The sequence below is a fragment of the Narcine bancroftii genome, chromosome 11, assembly GCF_036971445.1.
Source record: "Narcine bancroftii isolate sNarBan1 chromosome 11, sNarBan1.hap1, whole genome shotgun sequence".
Classification (NCBI taxonomy): Eukaryota; Metazoa; Chordata; class Chondrichthyes; order Torpediniformes; family Narcinidae; genus Narcine; species Narcine bancroftii.
This window is the reverse complement of record NC_091479.1, coordinates 41,102,953-41,118,095: the sequence shown is the minus strand read 5'-3', so window position 1 is coordinate 41,118,095 and position 15,143 is coordinate 41,102,953. Positions and strand designations below refer to the sequence as shown.

Genomic DNA, 15,143 nt, shown 5'->3' with positions numbered 1-15,143 from the left:
ATCACGTAAAATTCCCATCCATACAGCACATGTATTAATACACAAAACAATCACACCTCCTTATTTGTCAGGAAGTGCCTACACTTCCCAAGGAGACTGAGGAAGTCTAGGCCAACAGCTCTCATCTTGAGATTTTACAGGAGCACAGTTGAGTCTCCTGTCTGGCTGCATCATTGGATGGTCCAGTAGCTGTAAAGCATCAGACAGGAATGATGCAAAGAGTTCTGAGGATTACTGGGGTATCCTTTTCTTCTGACGATGACATTAGTGGGAGTGTTGTTCAAATAGGGCTCACGGAATTGTGCAAAGACCATGACCATGCAGTGCACAGCATCTTTAACCATGTCCATCATCAAAATCAGGACTGCCAGGCTGGGGAATAGCTTCTTCCCACAGGGTGTGAGACGGGTATCTTGTAAGTGGGATAATCATCCAAAATATTTATATATGTAGCAGCTACTTTGATAGAGCTACTAAAGGAACACACATACACCAGATTAGTCAACACAAGACTGCTTTATACAGACTTTGCAGGCTTCTTTTATTTACAGCTTGTCCCGGGCTCCATGGGTCAAGGTGGGACATCATTATGAGTTTGCTGCCGATCCACGGGACCCTGTGAATGTTCTGCGCCTTCCGGCAGGAGAATCCACAGATCAGCATTCCATTCTTTGGCACGCAGCACCACGCGAGGTTTGTCAATTAAATGGATGTGTACCCAGCTCTCTGCCTTATGATTTCACGCACCCACCAAAGAACCTTGCCCACTCGGCCCACTAGTAGACAGCTGCTACACCAACCCCCCATCCTCACCCAGAACCGTCGCCAGAAACTAAACCACCAGCTGCATGCACCTTAGGTGGACCCCCTCGCCATCTGGGCTGGGGGCACTGAAGAGGTGAAGCAGGCTTGAGTCTGTCCACACTAAACAGCTGTGAATTCCCACCAATGTCCAAAGTATAAAGAACCCATCTATCTTCACCACGTGGAAAGGGCCCTCATACGGTCATTGTAACGGGACTCCTGGGATAAAAACAAAATCAGTATCCAGGAGTGGTGGGGGAACATTCTGTTTAGGGGATCCAAGCCAGTGGTTAGGAAAAGGTTTGCTGATCGCGACACCATGTCGGATCTGCTGAAGGATGTTCAGATCAGAGTTGGTTGTGAAAGTCCAATGAAACTGTAAGGACCGTACCATAAACCATCTCTTCGGACAATGCAGACCTATCTTCCTTTTGGAGCCGTGCGCACTCCCAATGGAACCCAGGGCAACTCATCAACCTAATTGAGACCGGTGAGTTGGGCCTTAAGTGCGGACTTCAGTTGCCGGTGGAAACATTCCACAAAGCCGTTGGACCGTGGGTGAATTGTGTTCCGCGATCTGAAGAAATGTGGGTCGGGAAACCAAATCTAGCCATCCAATTGACGATGAATGCTCTGGCCTTTGTCTCAGTGTCACTGGATGTCAAAGGGACGGCCACTGGCCAGCGTGCGAAACGTTCTACGACTGTTAGAATGTTTCTCATGTTGTGAGATACTGGCAATGGTCCAAGCAGGTGCACATGCACGTGTTTCAACCGCCTGCGTACCGCCAGGAAAGGTTGAAGAGGTGCCTTAGTGTGCCGCTGAATTTTGGCAGTCTGGCAGGAGATACATGTGCAGACCCATTGTGTGACACCTTTTTTCAGACCGTGCCATACATATTTATTTGACATGAGCTTGAAAGATGTTCTGATGGATGGATGAGACAAGCTGTGTATCTGGTCAAAAAGACGTTGACTCAAAGATGGTGGAATCACTGGTCGAGTGTAGCCCAAAGACATGTCACAAAGTAAGGTTGGCCACCCAGCTGTGTCGCCCCCTGCTGTATGTCCAGGTTAGTAATGGCTGTACTGTATTCCTGTTCACTCTGTGAACAGAGTGAAATGCCGACCCTCCAAAACTAATCAGAAGTGCCATGTGGCTTGATATAATGCACGATATTTCATCTCCAATGGCCAAAGATGTCAGGAAAAGAACACGAGGAGTTGGCAATGGCCATCGACGTACTACTCAAGAACCACACCCAGGGCCGTACTCGAGGCATCAGGACTAAATGTCAAGGAAGTGTTGGGGTTAGGATGGGGGAAGCATTGCTGCATTGACTAAAGCGTCTTTGGCATTGCAAACTCAACCTCTGCCTCTGTTGTCCAGGGATCATCCCTGTGCTTTGTGGTGAGGATTGGAAACCATGGTCGAAGAATGTCAGCAGCTGCTGGAATGAATCGGTGACAGAAGTTTTTCATGCCCAAGAATTTCTGCAGGCCCTGAACCGTGGTAGGTGTTGGAAAAGCACAGACTGCCTCTACCTTGATGGTTAAGGGAAAGACACCATTGACCATGATCTTGTGTCCCAGGAAGTCGATGGTGGACTTGCCAAATTGACATTTGCTATGGTTGATTGGAATTCCTGCAGCCATTGGAACAGACAGCCTAAATGCAGTTGGTTATATCCTGTTCAGTTTGACTGGATTTGAGGACGTCATCCAAGTAGATGGAAGTGAACTCTGCCCAAAGCATCTATAAGATGTTGGAAAGTTTGAGCAGCATTCTTCAGCCCAAATGGTATCTTTAAGAAATTCAAAAAGCCTGAAAGGGGTAACAATGTCATCCTTATAGACCAGGATCTGACGGTATCCCTTGACAAGATCAACTTTGGAGAAAACATGGAAAATGTGCAGATGGGCAGCGAAATCTTGCATATGAGGGAGAGGGTAATGGGACACACCCTTGTCTGTTTTGGAGGTGTTGAAATTAGGAGATAATGATGGGAAATTCATTGAGCAGGACAGCATACGCATCTTTGTGCGGGGTATGCATCCCGAGGTAGGAAATTCTCCCTTTGCTGCATACCAGTGGGTATGGTTTCAAAGTGGTGGAAAGACCAATTTCCTCCACTTCACGTCTACTGGCAAATCATAGGACCTTCAAAAATTTGCACCCAAAATGACCTGTGCAACGGAAGACAATACGCAATTCCAACGGAATGTCACACCTCCTTTCCAAATCGTGACCTGTCCTTTGCTAAAGCAGGGAATTGTAGCACCATTTGCTGCTTGAAGAGCCAGGTGTTGTTATTTATGTTTTTTTTTCAAAATAGGTTGGTTGGATATTTGCACTTACTAGCGTCGTCTTGAAGATACAATAGGCCGGTCAGTACTTGTGCCAGATGCTGAGGCCCCGACTGGCAGCCGGCCTTTTCATTTCCTGCCTTTTTTCTCTAATAGGTAAATGGCTTTTTATGGGCTTTTTTCCCCATTGGAGATGGTAAAAACACCATTCTTGGTGCCCATCAGTAGGTTGATCCTTCTTTGACGGAATTGCAGATATAGGAGGCTTGTAGGACACGGTAGATGGATCTACTGATCAAAGAGGCTGTTTGTGAGCAGACACTTGCGTTGGAGAATGATTGAGCCTGTCAGCCTCCCATGCTACATCATGGGGATGGCAGGAATCCATGTTAACGATTGGTATTGCGACACGACCTGGGAGTTTGGACAGGAATAGAGTCTCAAAAAGTAAACAATCAGAATGACCATCTGCTAATACGAGCATCTCATTCATTAGATCAGATGGATCCCTGTCACTCAGGCCCTCCATATTTAAAAGCTCATGTCTAGTCAATTCCAGGAGAAATAGGCAGAACCTGGTTTAACTGCAGCCGTGGTGGCGGCATCTGCTGTCGTTGTGTCCATGATCACTGGAGATTCAAGCTTCGGCTGAATCTTGCATTCGTGGGGTCACCATTTCTGGCGGCAACTTTGGTACAGCTACTAAAGTCATATACATACCCACGTTAGTCAACACAAGACTGCTTTATTCAAACTTTACAGACTTCTTTTATAAACCGCATTACTTGTCAGGGAAGATATTACAGCGGTGCTCAGGCAAGAGACTGGAGGTCTCATCGAGGGAGGCAGTGTGGGTAAAACTAAAAAATAAGAAGGGTGAAGTTACTATTATAGGGGTATATTATGGGCCGCCAAATGGGAAGGGAGAACTTGAAGAGCAAATGTGCAAGGAATTAGCTGGAATGTGCAGTAGGAATAGGGTGGTGTTGGTTGGGGATTTCAATTCTCATAACATCAATTGGGAAACACAGTCAGTGGGAGGGCAGGATGGCTTAGAGTTCATACAACGTGTTCAGGACTGCTTTTTGCAGCAGTATGTGGAGATGCCCATAAGAGGGGGGGCAATGTTCGATCTGTGGTTGGGGAATGAAATGGGGCAGGTGGCTGAGTGAGTGTTGGGGAGAACTTCAGATCTTGTGATCATGGGTCCATTAGCTTTAGTTTAATTATAGAAGGGGATAGGTCAGGTTCAAAGTCGAAGGTCTTCGAGTGGGGGAAGGCCGTATTTGAAGAAATGAGATGAGATTTGCAGAGAGTTGTGTGGGCTGATTTTTTTGCCGGAAGGGATGTAGAGGAAAATTGGAGTGTATTAAAAGGTGAGATTTTGAGAGTACAGGATCATTATGTTCCAGTCTGGCCGAAAGGCAAGACCAAAAGTTCAAGGGTTTTCTTCGAGATAGTATGTACAAATATCTGGATAGGCAGGGATTGATCAGTAGCACCCAGCATGGGTTTGTGAAAGGAAATTCACGTTTGACAAACCTTGAGTTTTTTGAAGAGGTGACAAGAAAAATGGATAAAGGTAGGGCGGTTGACGTGATCTCTTTGGATCTTAGTTAGGCTTTTGATAAAGTTCCGCACGCAAGGTTAGTTAGAAAGGTTCAGTCACTAGGGATTAATACAGAGATAGTGAGATGGGTTGAGAGGTGGCTGTAAGATAGACAGCAGAGAGTCAGGATGGAAGCCTGTGATGAGAGGTGTGCCTCAGGGATCAGTGCTGGGTCTCGTTGTTTATCATTTATATTCATGATTTGGATGAGGGGATGGTTAATTGGGTAAGCAAATATGCAGATGATACAAAAATAGGGGGAAAAATGGATAGTGAGGAAGGTTTTCTTGGATTACAGGATTTGGTTTGTTTGGAAAAGTGGACTGAAAGATGGCAGATGAAATTTAATGTTGACAAGTGTGAGCTGCTGCATTCCGGAAAAAAATAACCAAAATAAGACATATGCAGTTTAGGGAGGGCGTTGAGGAATGCAGAGGAACAGAGGGATCTTGGAGTTATGGTACAGAGTTCATTGAAGGTGGATTCCCAGGTAGACAGGGTGGTTAAGAAGGCATATGGCAAACTGGCCTTCATCCATGTGTACATGGATATGAGAGGGTTGGAGGGATATGGATGGAGAGTGGTGGGGGGGAACTAGTGAGTTGTTCAAGTGAACCAGCGCGAACTCAAAGGGCCGATATGGCCTGTTTCCATGTTGTAAACTGTTAAATGGTTAAATGTGCCTGGTTCCATGAGACATGGTGAGACATCATTAAGAGTTTGCTATCGATCCATGGGACCAGCAGGTTTAAATTAAGCCCTGTGAATGTCCTGTACCTACCTGCAGGCAACTCCACAGATCAACATGCCATTCCTCGGCATGCAGCACCATGTGCATGTGATCCATTAAGTGGGTGAGTACCCAGCTGTCTGTTTTATGGTTTTGCGCGACGTCGGAGAACCGTGTCAGCGACGGTTGACAATGTGGGCTGTGCGCCCTCTTGGCCCACTACATTTATTTATTTAGATTATTCATGTGGTCATTACGTGCTGCATATTGTGTGTTTTTGTGCAGACACCATGGTAGTTTTGTCGGGTTGCAGATGTACGACCAAGTGCATCACTCCATAGATTCACAGAACATTACAGCACCGATACAGGCCCTTTAGCTTTTCTAGTCTGTGCCAAACTCTTATTCTGCCTCGTCCCACTGACAAGCATCCAGTTCATCGCCCTCCATCCCCCTTGTATCCCAAATTCTTCAATGCTAACATTGAGCTCACATTTCCTGATGCAGCTGGCAGCTTGTTCCACTCTCCCACCACCTTGCGTAGAGAAGTTCCCACTCCTGTTTCCCCTAAACTTTTCCCCATTCATCCTTTGCCCATGTATTAACGATTTCTCCAAGAGGTGGAGTCTCAAGAAAACAACCTCTATCCTCAAGGACCCTCACCACCCAGGCCAGGCATTCTTCACCCTGCTATCACTAGGGAAACAGGTCCAGGAGCCTCAAGATGAACGCCCAATTGTACAAACGCAGCTTCTCTCCTTCTGCCATCAGATTTCTGAATGGACAAGGAACCACAGATACTCCCTCACTTACTCTTCATTTTGCACAAATGGATTTCTTTTTTTAAAATGTAATTTAGAACAATATTTTCCCCTATATTGCTGCCACAAAACTACAAATATTGTGACATATTCATCACAATAAATTTTTAATTCTGAACACTGCGCGTACATCAGATAACAATCATAGCTCAAAAAACAATTTCAAAAGATGATTTAACTATTTCCATGCACCCTTCCCTTTTATGTCTATTTTTCTCAACCCACTCCATGATCTTGACATATCCACTTAACCCAACCCACATTTCTTCTCCTATTCAAAGAACTCAGTAATACACCAAGGCAATAAAATAAAAACTCAATGCTGAAAATACTCAGCAGGTCATCTACTGTAAAAATAATTGGAGTTAAAACCTTCAGGTCGATAACCTTTCACTGGGATTCAGAAAGATGTTCAAATAAACCTGATTCTCTTCGCTGAGAAAAAGAAGAGGGGAAATAACAAAATGAATACGTGGGATCAAAAGCCCGAGCAGCAGAAATGGCAGTGGTGCTGGATGAGTGGAGTCGACTCGTTGATCAGCATATCTGTCTGGATGGAGGGGTAAAGGATAAACAAGACGAACATGATGTCGTCACTGGGAGGTACAATACGACAGCTGCAGAGAATCTGAAATGAAGGAATGGTGAAAATACTTGTTTTTGGATCAATGTGACAAAATTTGACCTGACAAAAGAAAACAAAATTGTTTTGCTCTGCCAGAATTCTCTAGATCAAGGGGCACAATAAAATAGTTCAGAAGCCAACATTACGAAATTGAACAGTGAAGTTAAAGAAATCGGCAGCAAGGGATAAAGCAGAGTTACATAATTCCCTGAAAATGGTAATAAATATGAAGGAAAGTTTGATAATAAATAGTCTCCCTTGCAGTTGGGGTACAATGTGTTTCTTGAGATCAGAGGAATCCTGGAGCCAGGACCAAGAGATCTTATGAAACCCAAGGATTTGATTGAGTTGTTGGGCTAGTTGGATGTGGAAGGGCTGAAGGGTCTCCTGCTCCTTCCACTGCCTCTGTTTTCTGTATTGCGATGCTGATTGGGTGCGCCTGTGTGTTTGCTCGCTCGCTGATTGGTTGCTTCAGTTGCGCAAGCCAATGGGTTGATTCGGTGTGTCCGCTATTGGATTGGACGCTGAAGTCAGGTTGCATTGATGGGCGGATTCATGGGCTGATTGGCTCTTGCTGTGAGGAGGCGGGATGTTGGCGGCGGCGTCGTCTGCTCGGAAGGAAGACAGGGTTCTAAAGACATCTTTTGTCATCTTGGCCTTTATTAATTAACATACTGAAAATAGGAGTTGGGAAGTTATGGTGAGGTTGTATAAGATGTTGGTGAGGCCACATTTGGAGTATTGTGTGCAGTTCTGGTCGCCTAGCTACAGGAAGGGTATTAGTAAGATTGAAAGAGTGCAGAGAAGATTTACTAAGACGCTGCCAGATCTTCAGGAGTTGAGCTACAGGGAAAGGTTGAACAGGTTGGGACTTTATTCCTTGGAGTGTCAAAAAATGAGTAAGAAATTGCTTAAAGTGGAATATGAATGGGAAAAAGGCTGAGAAAGACTGCAGTGGACACAATTGTGAAGGAAATATTTTGCTTGAGAAAAATTGTCATTGGCCCATTTCCTCGGGAGTTATGAAACCATGCACAGAACAAGTCAATGAGGTACGATTAAAAAAGTGGTTTTCAAACTTTCTTTCCACTCACATCCCACTTTAAGTAATCCTCTACTAACAGAGCACTTCTGGCATAGGGATTAAGTAAAATATGAGCTGGGGAGTGGGGGGGGGGGAGTTTGAAAATCACTTCTCTCGATGAAAAGGTTTCTCCATCTCCGTATTAAGCAGACATCCTTTTATTATGAGGTTGTGCCCACTGGTCCTAAACTCTCCCACTCCTGGCAAAATCCTCTCTATCCAGCCCTTTCACTATTCATAAGATTTCAATGAGGTCCTGCCTCATCCTTCTAAACTCAGGCAAGTCCAGGCCCAGAGCCATCAAATGCTCCTCAAACATTATTCCTCTAATCCACAGGATCCTTCTTGTAAACCACCTCTGGGCCATCACATCCTCTCTTAGAAATGGGGCCTAAAATTGCTAACAACACTTACAAGATCAGGACAACCAGAAGGTGGTCACGGGAGGGGAAGCCAGCTGCAGGACTGCCTAGAGTCCCTGGATTGGATCGTGTTCAAGAACTCACCTGAGAAACTGAATCACTGTACCAGGACCATAGCGAAATTTATCAAAACAGCTGTGGACGAGGGTGTCCCCACCAAATTGTTCAGGGGATTTTCTCAACCAGAAATCCTGGATGAACAACAATATCCAGAAATTGCTGAGAGCCAAATCACAGTTTGGAGATACAGATACACAAGGAGCCAATACGAACCATGGAAACCCATCTCGCAGATGGTGGAGATTCACACGAGAATGGAAACAACAAAGGATACCCGTCAGCTGTGACAGGGGCCTAAATGACATAAAGTGCTGCATAAACAAATCTGGTGCAGTGGGAGGCGGCAAAGCCTCACTCCACATAAACTCAATGCCTTCTACACCTGATATGACCACTAGTACAGGGAAGAACCACTGCACACCCCCCCCCCCCTACATCTCTTGATGATCCGCTGCTATCAGTAACCAAAGATGACAACATGGGCTGCCTTCAGGAGAGTGAATCAAAGGAAAGGATCAAGCCTGGATGGAGAACCCAGACGAGGAATGATAACGTGTGTTGACCAACTGGCCATGGATATCTTCAACATCTCACTCTGACAGGGTGTGGCACCCACCTGTTTCAAATAGGCATCAAACATACCAGTTCCAAAGAGTGGGGTAACCTGCCTAAATGATGATTGACGAGTGACACTCACATCCAGTGATGAGGTGGATTGAGGGGCTGGTGTTGAAGTACATCAGCTCCTGTCCAAGGGGCGACATGGATCGATTCCAATTTGGTTAATGCAGTACCAGACCTATGGCAGATGCCATCTTCACTGGCTCTGCCAAAACCCTGAAACACCCAGACGACAAAGGTGCATCCATCAGAATGCTCTTTATTGACTAGAGTCTGGCATTCCAAACCATCCTCCCATCAAAGATGATGAGCAAATTCCAAAGTCATGGGACTCCATAACATACTGTGCAATTGGATCCAGAATTTCTTCATCTCCAGGCCCCAATTAGTGTGGATTGGCAAGAACAACTCTTCCAAAATCTCCATTAGCTCCCAAACACCAGAGGGTTGCATATTTCACCCCTGCTCGACTCGCTTTACATCTACAGCTGCATGGCTTGGTATGACGACACCATCTACAAATTCACTGACGATAGCACAGTCATGAGCTGCATGAGGAGGGCAACGAGTCAGCATTCAGGAGGGAGATTGAAAGCAGGGTTCAATCATGGACCAACAACAACTTCGCACTCAATGCCACCAAAACCAAGGAGATGATTGTCGACTGTAGGAAGAAAAAAAGATGGACACTGCCTGAATTGGAATGGTTTTGGTTTTGATACACACACACACACACACACACACACACACACACACACACACACACACACACACACACACACACACACACACACACACACACACACACACACACACATATATATTTGTGCAGAGTGGAGTTAGAGTGAAGTAAAAAGTGTTGTTATTAATCTTTACCAATGAAAATTATTGTTTGAAGATGCCATTGTCCTGTGAATTATCATGGACTATTTTGTGCGAATATTAATCTTTAAAGTTACAATAGTTGATATATATTATCAAGTTATTTTGTGGGTTGGATTCAGGGTCACACACACAATCCTTTGAGATGCCAGAAGGCAAGCCATGTACACAGATGAAACGTCTGATCATTCAGCATCTGAAACCGAAAGAGGAAAACCTTCATGATGGTCCTTGAGATACTGGAGTGTTTGCTTTATTAAAAACGGAAGAATTTGTGTCATCAGGAAAGACAGCTGATCAAATCGAGAGACCATCTGTTGATTATCTGTGTTTTTAAAATTGAAACTAAGTCAGTAGAGTGCTGAGAGATGGCAACTGTTCGAATAAGCGAGTTCTTGATTCAAGGCTGGAGTCCATTGGCTCATGATTCATACTTTTGAAGAGGCTGAATGGACTTCAAAGGCAGAAATGACGGCACGTGTCATGGGATGAGCCATTCTGGAGAAACATTACAAATGAGAGGCAGAAGATGTTGTCCATGCTGTGGGGAAGAGAGGATTGAAGGTACAGTCATCAGAGAAGGTACAGATACATCGTCTTCTCCTTTCACCAGGAGTAACAAGTGGATTTTGAAGGAGGAAGACCATTTCTAACCATCTCTTTGAGATCAAGAGAGCAGCCTCGTTGAGACTGTGGAAATGGTCACTTTTGATGAATTAAGCCAAAGTAATCTTGCATTTGCAACATAACCATTTTTAAATGGAGACTTAGTTCAGCCCTTGACTGAGTTGATGAAATCTTGGTGGAAGAAAATAGCCACTCCACTGACTCTTTGAAAAGACAACAGATTCATCATGTGGAACAGATTCTGAAACCTCCCTGCAAGAGAGGAAAATAAACTCTCGCAGAGTAAGTTTCAGAGCAATGATTTTTCATCCAAGAAATTCAGACGAGGTTGAAAGAGGACCGATGACGAGGTTTTGAAATCCTTCAGTTGCTTTTGCCACAATTTAAAGAAATCGACATGGTGTCAAACGACTCAAATCCAGATACAACCCTTCACAAATTGAGCTCTTCCAGCTCCATTGGGTTCAACCAGCGAAAGATGAGGGGGTAAAGCCACAGGGTTAGAGAGAGTCAGCAGGTCAAACAGACATAGAGCAAAGAGAAAGAGACATCAAACACATTGTGGGTTTGTCCCTTCATCAAAGAAAGATGAGGAAGAGAAGGTCAGAAATGGGACCATTAAATTGTGGGGGTGGAGGGCAGGAGGAAGCTAACACACACAGAGAGGGGACTTGGGTACCTGGGGCAAACAGGCGGTTCCCTCCCCCCGCCCTGCTCCCCCCGCCCTGCTCCCCCCACCCTGCTCCCCCCGCCCTGCTCCCCCCGCCCTGCTCCCCCCGCCCTGCTCCCCCCGCCCTGCACCCCCCGCCCTGCACCCCCCGCCCTGCTCCCCCCGCCCTGCTCCCCCCGCCCTGCTCCCCCCGCCCTGCTCCCCCCGCCCTGCTCCCCCCGCCCTGCTCCCCCCGCCCTGCTCCCCCCGTCCTGCTCCCCCCGCCCTGCTCCCCCCGCCCTGCACCCCCCGCCCTGCACCCCCCGCCCTGCTCCCCCCGCCCTGCTCCCCCCGCCCTGCTCCCCCCGCCCTGCTCCCCCCGCCCTGCTCCCCCCGCCCTGCTCCCCCGCCCTGCTCCCCCTGGCCTGCTCCCCCTCCCCTCCCCTCCTTGCCCAGCCTCCCCCTCGCCCTCCAACACCCCCTTCACCCTCCCCCTTACCCCTGCCTGGCCCCGCCCCCTCCACTCCTTGACCTGCCCCGCCCCCTCCGGGCTCCCGCCCCTCCCATCCCCCTCCCTCTCCCTCATCCCCCTCCCCTACCCGACCCCTGCACCGACGCCTCAGCTCCACCCAAACACCCCGCCGGTACCGGCCACTCCCGGGTGGGGCCCGGCGGGCTGCGGGTCGCCCGCTTTCCCTGGACCGTGTGGCTGAGGAAGGTCCAGGTGCCGCCGCCAACTTCATCCCATTCGCGCCCGCGGCAACGCGACGGACCCCGATCAGACGACGCCGCCGCCAACGTCCCGCCTCCTCACAGCAAGAGCCAATCAGCCCACGAACCCGCCCATCAATCCAACCTGACTTCAGCGTCCAATCCAATAGCGGCCTCACCGAATCAACCCATTGGCTCGCGCAACTGAAGCAACCAATCAGCGAGCGAGCGAACACACAGGAGGACCCAATCAGCATCGCAAGACAGAAAACAAAGGCAGTGGAAGGAGCAGGAGACCTTTCGGCCCTTCCACTTACAACTACCCCAACAACTCAATCAAATCCTTGGGAAACACAGGATCACTTTGTCTTGGCTCCAGGATTCCTCTGATCTCAAGAAATACATTGTACCCCAACTGCAAAGGAGACTATTTATTATCAAACTTTCCTTTATATTTATTACCGCTTCCAATTTAATGGAGGACACAAGTGGTAGTGTCAGTCAGCTGGACCGCCTCGGGGAACCTCATGGAGCAGGCAATCATGGTGAGACGGTAACTCATCCCGTGGGAGGCCGGTAGTGACCCTACAATGTCATTGTAGATATGGCTGAACCTTGTGGTGCTGGCTCGAATGTCTGGCATGGTGCCTTCACGTATGTCTGTATTTTGGTCATCTGGCAGAGTGTGCAGGCCTTGGCCCACTGACAACCTGTTTCTGGAGGCTCAGCAAGACCAACCGATTGACCACCATTTTGACAGTACTGATGGCCGGGTGTGTCAGATTGTGCACCTCATCATAAAACTGCCATCTCAATGCTGTCGGCACGATGAGGTGGGGTTTGCCATTGGAATGTCGCAGAGGAGCGTCTACTTACCAGGATCGATGTTAACATCCTCCAGCCTGAGCCTGGACATTGCTGTCTTGCTTGCAAGGATCTCAGGGTCATCCTGCTGTCCCCTGCCGAGGGCTAAGTAGTCTATTCACTGGGACAGGGCCTGGATAGACTTGATTGCGGGGATGGGGCAGTGCGTCACCCACGATGTGTTGAATGTCTGTAGTGAACTCAGACTCATATGAGAGGAGTCGCTGCTGCTTGGCCGACCACAGGTCTAACACTTTATGGAAGGCAAATATTAATGGCTTCTGGTCAATGAAGACACTGAATTGTCTACCTTCCAAAATTACCTTAAGTGCCTGACTGCCAGGTACAGCACCAATTGTTCTCAGTCAAAGACGCTGTATTTGAGTTCAGGTGGCCAGAGGTGTCTGCTAAAGAAGGACAGGGGCTGCCATTCCCCTTCGATGAATTGCTCCAATGCACCCCCTACTGCTGTGCAGGAAGCATCTACTGTGAGAGTGGTGGGTGTCTCTGGCCTGGTGTGTACCACAAGTGTTGTGTTGGCCAGTGCATCCTTGGCCTTCTGGACGCCTCCAAATCCTATTGTCCCAGGTAATGTCTTTACCTTTCTCCGCATGATGAGGGCCACGGGGGGCGTGGCAAGATGGCGTAAGGATCAGACGTGCCTTCCAGTCCTCTCCTGACTCTATCTTAATGTTTTGTCTAGAAATGCCCGTTAAAATTCTTTAAAAGTTTAGATAACTTCAGTGCTGTTAATTTAACTTATGATGGTAAAATTGGTGGAAAAGAGCAAAAAAAACGACAACAGATTATCAAAAAACTACATTTTCCAAAAGTTCAAGTTTTGGAGCCTACCTACAGGAAAGACATCGAGACTCAGCCTGAAATGGATCCCAGGAGAAAGGTACAGCTTTCGGATGTAGAGTTCAATATTACATCGGTAGAGCCCTCTAAAGAGGGCGCCAAACAGCCTTTAGAACAAAGAGTTACTCAGGTTCGCACATGTGCAGTTATATCTGACGGCAATGTTATGAATGAACCACTTGTAGTAACATCAGTTGAAGTACCGGCTGGGGAAAGGCATTTGTCAACTGTAGCGGTGGCACTGCAAACTGCACCTTTTGAGATAAAAGAACCTATACAACTTGATGGATGGGGAAAACCCCGGCCAGCGTCCTCCAGTCATTGCTGGAGAGGCTGTGGCTGGGGTTTCCACACGCAGCTATACTACAAGGAAGGCAACCAGAATGAAGGAAGCAAAAGAAGACCCTTTGGTTATGCAGAAGAAGCAGGAATCTGTTGAGCCAGAATCTCTTCCAATTGAAAAGATTCTTGTGAATCTTGAATCTAAATTATCTTATACAATGCAGGGATTATCCAAGATTATGACTGAACTTGGTACTAGGTTTAATACTCTGTGGTGAAAATACATTCTCAACAGATGGCTGAGTTTGGAGCTTTTAAGCTTGAAGTGAGAGATAAATTTAATTCGTGTGAAGAAGATATATACGAAATACGAGATCATGTTTCAGATGTGACCAAAATGGTCAAAGACTTACAAACTCAAAATAAAGATTTGGTGAAAAAGATTGATTATTTGGAAAACCAATCCAGACGGAACAATATAAAGATTATTGGTTTGCCGGAAGGAATGGAGGGACCAGACCCAAGAAAATTTTTTACTGAATGGATTCCGCAGGTGCTGGGTCAAGAACATTTCCCGGAAGATATAATACTGGAATGTGCTCACAGAGCCTTGCGTAGAAGACCTATTTCAGGTCAAATTCCAAGACCTGTTTTGGTTCGTTGGTTGAATTATTACGACAGAGAAATAATTTTATGAGTGGCTATTAGAAATGCACAACAGAGAAAATCACCCTTGATGATTCAAAATAATCGAGTTTTCTTCTATGCAGATTTGAGTCAAGAAGTTATGTTCCAATGACGGGAATTAAATTCTGCTAAAGAGTTGTTGTGGAAGAAAGGTTATAAGGCAACCTTTGGATATCCAGCTGTTTTGAAGGTTTTTCAAGGTGGTTGCCAACCAAAGTTCTTTGATTCTCCAAAGGAAGCTATAGCATTTGCTCAAGTGCTGCCAATTACTCGGTTTCAACAGAGACGTAGTCGCCATGATCTCTAAGGAGACAAGAGATGGAAGAAAAGAGTCGTGCTCCAAGAAGGAATGGTTGTAATGGTGACTCGGCAGTTGGAGCTGATTAAAAGAAGAGTTGTTCTTTTTTTTTAATTTAAAAAAAAAATGAATATTAAATAATGATGATGTTAGTTTAAGATGAAGTGAGAGTTGGGGGAGAGAACTGGATGGGCACTATT

The 15,143-nt window shown here is 46.6% G+C and overlaps 1 long non-coding RNA gene across 1 annotated transcript; it reads left to right on the top strand.

Moving 5' to 3' along the window:
- The first annotated feature begins 556 nt into the window (after positions 1 to 556).
- On the top strand, positions 557 to 14,761 carry LOC138745292 (uncharacterized). The gene is made up of 3 exons (XR_011346145.1): positions 557 to 693; positions 5,507 to 5,573; positions 14,729 to 14,761. It is a non-coding gene; the product is annotated as an uncharacterized lncRNA (long non-coding RNA).
- Positions 14,762 to 15,143: the final 382 nt, after the last annotated feature.